Consider the following 5,470-nt stretch of genomic DNA (forward strand, 5'->3'; position numbering starts at 1 on the left):
CCCCAGTGCAATGAAATGCACCCGGGGTGGAGGGGCCCGGGATGCACGCCTTGCACGGGGGCTCCCCCAGTGCAATGCGATGCACCCGGGGTGGAGGGGCCCCGCTATGCTGGAGGAGGCAGGATGCACGCTTTGTATAGGGGCTCCCCCCGGTGCAATGCGATGCATCTGGGGCAGAAGGGCCCTGCTGTGCTGGAGGAGGCAGGATGCACGCCTTGCACAGGGGCTGCCCCAGTGCAATGAAATGCACTCGGGGTGGAGGGGCCTGGCTATGCTGGAAGGTGCCGGGATGCACACCCTGCACAGGGGCTCCCCCAGTGCAATGCAGTGCAACCTGGGGACAAGTCTCCCAGTTTTAGCTCCCCTGGGGTCAGGGCTCTGCCTCCTCCCAGTACCCATGGGTGCAGCCACGGGCTCGCAGGCCGTTTCCAAGCCTGGGTTTGGTCCCACCTGCTCCAGGCTMCCACCTGCCCGGCCTTGCCCGACCGCAAAGCTTGCCTCGACGCGGCATTAGTCACTGCTTTTGCCGTTGTGCAGGGTGGCACGTTGGAGCCCTTTGCTGGCTCGCAGGCGGCGCCCCACTGGCCGCGGGAGCCTCAACCCGAGCTGGGACTCGTCTTTGCAAATGTTTACCAAGCTCCTTGTTTGCTGTGCCCTGGCTTTTGGGGTTATTTTTTTTTCTGCAGAGTACTTTTTTATTGATTACTTTTTCCAAGCGCTGAGCAAGCAGCGGGTCCGGTGTGGGCAGGGCCATGTGTGTGCCATGCAGGCTTGGACTTTTCTTGCGCTGTGCATCAGCCGGAGCGATGCCTGCGGAGCTCCCCGGATACTGGGCCAGGCCTCCTGCCCCTCGGCATGGCATCAGGGCGCGTATCTGGGAGGCGCAGGTCCCGCGCTGCCGCACTCGGGTCTGCTCCCTCCCGCTTGTGTCCTCTGAAAAGGCCAAAAAAAAAAAAGCTTAAACTCAGCAGAAAGGTGATTCTTTGTCATTTGCCATGATAAAGCAGCGGCTGCTGCCCACCCTGGGGTACGCCGGCCCCGCGGGACTTTCCGTGGTTGCGCAAAGCTGGCGGCGCCGCCGAGCGCCCTGGGGCTTGTGGAAGCTGCTATGCGAGGAATCCGCCCTGCAAAGCGCGGCGCACGGCGCAGCGTGGTATTTACAGGCTAATAAACGTCCCAAGTGGGTGATGCTGGATGGCTGTTTGGGTTTTGTGACAGACGCCGGCAGGAAGTTTAAAAATCCTTAATGAAGGCTTTATATGGGAAAGAGAAGGGCGAAAAATCAAATTCCTCCGCAGGAGGCGCGGATGCCGGAGCCGGCCCAGCCACGGCGGCGCGCACCGGCTTTCCCGCGCGCCCGGCTCGGGCGAGGAGATCCCCTTCGTGCCGGATGCCCCTTTGCCCTCGGCCACGCTGCAGCCTCGCAGCCGGTGATTTGAACACTAAACCTGGTTAACGCCTCAGCCCCCCCGAGAGGCACCGTGCCGTTTCTTTCCGAGTGCCGGAGCCCCCCTCATTTTGGCAGGAAGCACGGCCCGCCGGGGCGGGAAAGCGCGGGGCTGCTACCTGCCTTCTGCCACCGGAAACCACCATCACAGCCCCCCCCCCAAAAAAGCTTTTATTTTTGTTAAAAGCGCTATCTCGCTGTTTAAGCGTGGAGCGAAAGGGAGAGCGGCGATTTGCTGAAGGAGTTTGCAGCCCGAACTGGGGCAGGGAGAAAGTGCAGGCAGATCTTAGCACGTAATTATAAAAAGCAAACAGCTGATGTGCACGGGTTCGGCTGGGCTTCTCCRGGACCGCGCCGTGCAGCGATGCCCCGCGGAGAGGCATGGAGACAGCAGGAAACAGCTGGAGCCGCGCGGAGCCAGCAGCTTCCCGCCAGCTCTGCGGCTGCTGGCTGCATCTTTCTCCTCCAGATCGAGCGTCTCCCGAGGCTTCGCGCGCTGCCACGCTGCTCCTCGCCGCTTCTCTGCGGCTGCAGCCGCGGGAAAAAGCCTCTCCCGGCCCCGGGAAGTGCCGTGGGCGGGCGGGCCGGGCGCTCTGGAGTAGCAGCCTCTCGATTTATTCCTGGTTATGTCAGTTTTGTGACTCCCGAGATGCTGCGCGAGGATGGCAGGCGCCGGGCAAACGGCCTGCCCGCTGCTTGCACCGACTTCCAGCTCTGCCGAGGCAGCCGGAGGCGGCCGGAGGAGGCCAGAGGGCTTGGAGGCCGGCACGGCTGCAGCCCGCAGGCTCCGGGGCAGCCCCAGGCGCCGATGCCGCCGCTCAGTGCTGGGGAGAAACCTGCCGGGGGAGAAAGTCCCTTTTCCTCCCGCCTTTCCTTGTAAATGCCCCAGCCCAGCATGTGGCCGCGGCAGTTTCCAGTGGTGTTTTCCCACGGCGCTTTCCCGTGGTGCTTTCCCACGGCGTTTTCCCGCGGCAGAGCAGCCCGTGGGAACTCGGTTCTGCTCCACGGGCAGAGGGATCCCGGGAGAGCAGGATTGAGCCCGCGGGAGCCAGCGGGGGCTCAGACCATTTGGCACACGACTCCCCGCATCCCTTCCGTGGCGGCCGGTCCGCGCTGCTCGATGCCAGATGCTGCTGCCGGTGAGGAGCGAGGGAGCCTCCGCGGGGCCCGGCGGGGACAGCTGCCTCCTCCGTCCGCGCTCTCCTGACCGGACCGGGCTCTGCCGCGGCTGCAGCCGGCCAAGCACCGCCCGGGGAGGCCGGGCGCGAGCCAGGCTCTGCAATGAGCCCAGTGCCTCTGCCGCCACCGGCCGCTGCCCGTGCACCGTTTTAATTAGGGAAACAAGGGGAGGGAAAAAAAAGAAAGATCCCACAGAGGCTTTTCTTGTCTTTTCTTTTCTCYCGTGCCTGAGTTTTTGCCGTTCCTGCCGAGAGCGGGAGCAGCCGGCAGGCACCAGCTAATCCGGCTGCATGAGCTGGGGACAACGGCTTAGGGCAGGAATCTCTGGCATCCGGGAGCGCGGGCATGGGGCGCCGGGGGCCGCGCGGCAGCTCCGGGGCCTCTCGCTCCGCGGCCGTCACCAGCCTTCGAAACAGGGGCTCTGCGGAGGCGCCTTGCGCCGGTTCACCCTCCCCGTCCGCTGCGGTCGCTCCATGCGCAGGTTTGCCCCTGGATCCCTCCTGCCCCGGGGGGACCAGGGCGGATGGCACAGGCCCCTCCGTGCCGGGCAGTGATGGAGCCGAGCGCGGCCGAGCCCTGCTGGGAGCCTCCCAGCCGGCTCGGCATTCCCAGACTCCTCCGGCAGCGGGCACAAGACGCAAGAGCCCCGGGCGGTAAAACCGGTCGGCAGCTCAGAGGGGATCACGGGGCAGCTCTGCAGCCTGCCAAGCCGGCTGGGCCGGCAAAGCCCCGAGGATGCTGATGCAATTCCCACCGCCCCGCTCTCGGGAATGCCGCTGCCGCCGGGGACGCCTCGGCACGCGGGCCGTCCCCTGCGCTGGGCTCGCTCCGCTCCCGCCGGCGCAGATAACAGCGCGGCCGGGGTCAACGGTCCCGGGCGCAGCAGAGCCCCGTCACTACTCATTAACCAGCGGCCCCGGGAGAAACGCTTCCTCGTAGCCGAGAGCAGCAGTGCCCAAGGCGAACGCGGCGCCYGCTGCCCCGGCGCCGCTTCGCCTCCGCAGACCTGGGTGGCCCACGGCCTTTGGGTCTTCGGGACGGACCAGGGCCGCGTCCCGCAGCTGCGGGTGGTGGGTGGATAAGTGCGGAGCGTGGCGATCCCGGGGGATCCGCGCGACGCTGGCGCCTGGGGCTCCCGGGGGATGCGGCGTGCTGAAACGCGGGTTTGTGCTTTTGCACCGAGCCCCGGCCAGCGGCCGCCCCCGGCGCTGCTGCTGTCCAAAACACAACGCCCCAAGCGCGAGGCAGCCGGCGAAGTGCAAAGCACCCAGAGAGCAGGGCAGGGCCGAGCGGCTGGGGGCTCCGCAGGTCCCGGGGGGTGGAAGCGGGTCCGGCCCCTCCAACACCGCTCACTGCAGCCGGGGCTCGGGGCGCAGCGTGCTCCAGCCCGGCTGCTTCCTCGGAGGCGCTCGCCCCTCGCACGCAGCCTCCGGAGCACGGTGCGCACGTGCGACGCGAGGGGGCTGCGAGCTCCCAACGCCGCTGCAGCGCGCAGCTCAGCCCCCCCCCCGGCTCCGACTTGCAGCCGTGCCAACCATTGCAACAGCCGGCCGGGAACGCCGCCGCGCCGCAGCCTGCGATTGGGTTTTTCTCCTTCCTCCCATCCCTCCTCCCCCTCCCCGCCGTCCCTGATTGCTTTCTCTCTTCCTAAGTGGATAATCAGCCATGAAGAATTCCTCCTCGCAGCCTCGCGGCAGCTGCCCAGGCGTGAGCTGCGGTGGCGGCGGCAGCTCAGCGACTCCTTTGCAGCAGCTCCCGTCCTCGGAGCGAGGCGGCCGCGGGCCGTGGAGCCAGGACGTGGCGCGACCTCGCGGGCTGCGGGGGGGCTGCCCTGGCTCCCTGCGCTGATGCTGCAAGGCAGCGGCGCGGGCAGGATTAGCGGGGACGGGCTTGGCAGCGGCTCTGAGCACCGACTTGGCCGGGAGCGTTTGGGGCTCCCGGGGGAGTCGCTGCAGCCGGGAGAGGGGATGGAGGGAGACTAGAAACGTCGCGGCTCCGCTCCCGGCGAGGAGGAGCCGGCGAGGCAATGCCACCCCTGTTTTGGGGCTGGTTCCCCAGGGATGGTGCATCGGCATGGAGAAATGGCAGCATGCAGGTGCCCTGGGCAGCTTGGGGTGCCACGGACGTCCTCCCTGGCACCGTGCAGGGGGAGAGCGGGATGGTGCACATGTGCATGCAAGGGGGGCACCCTCCTTGCACGGCCCAGGCAGGAGGCAGCGCAGCCGCGGGGGTGGAGATGGCTCCGCTGCAGCCTGACACAGACCTCCTGCTCGCGCAGCCAGCGCCCTGGTGTRGCTGAGACCCAGCACTCGTCACTGCAGGCATGACTCCGCCCCACGGCAGTGCCACCCAGCCCKCAGGGAAGCCTCCGGGAGCTGGAGGAGGACGGAAGCCCCAAGCAGGCCCCGAGGCCTGGCTGGGCCGGGGCTGCCGCGCGTGCACAGCAGCGCGATGTGGTGTTGCTCTCTGGTGGCTGATCCAGCGCAGGGCGTGAAAGGCGCTGCAAGGGCAAGGCTCTGCGCCAGGCCAGCCCTCCGAGGGGACGTGGAGGGATGGATAGGACACAGGGGAGGGATGGGACATGGGGGGGTCACAGAGGGGCATTGGACTGGGTGGGGGTCCTCCACCTCCTTGCATAGTGCATTCGGGGGTCCCTCACCTATTGCACATTGCACCCCATGCAGGGTGCATTGGGCAGGGGTCCCTCGTCTGTTGCACATTGCACAGGCTTGCATGGAGCACTGGGGGGGGTTCCCTGCCTATTGCACATTGCACCAGGGGGTCCTGCACCCCACGCACGGCGCACTGGGGGGGGGCTCCCCCCTATTGCACATTGCACCAGGG

Source organism: Apteryx rowi, unplaced genomic scaffold (genome assembly GCF_003343035.1).
Source record: "Apteryx rowi isolate R43461 unplaced genomic scaffold, aptRow1 scaffold_354, whole genome shotgun sequence".
NCBI lineage: Eukaryota > Metazoa > Chordata > Aves > Apterygiformes > Apterygidae > Apteryx > Apteryx rowi.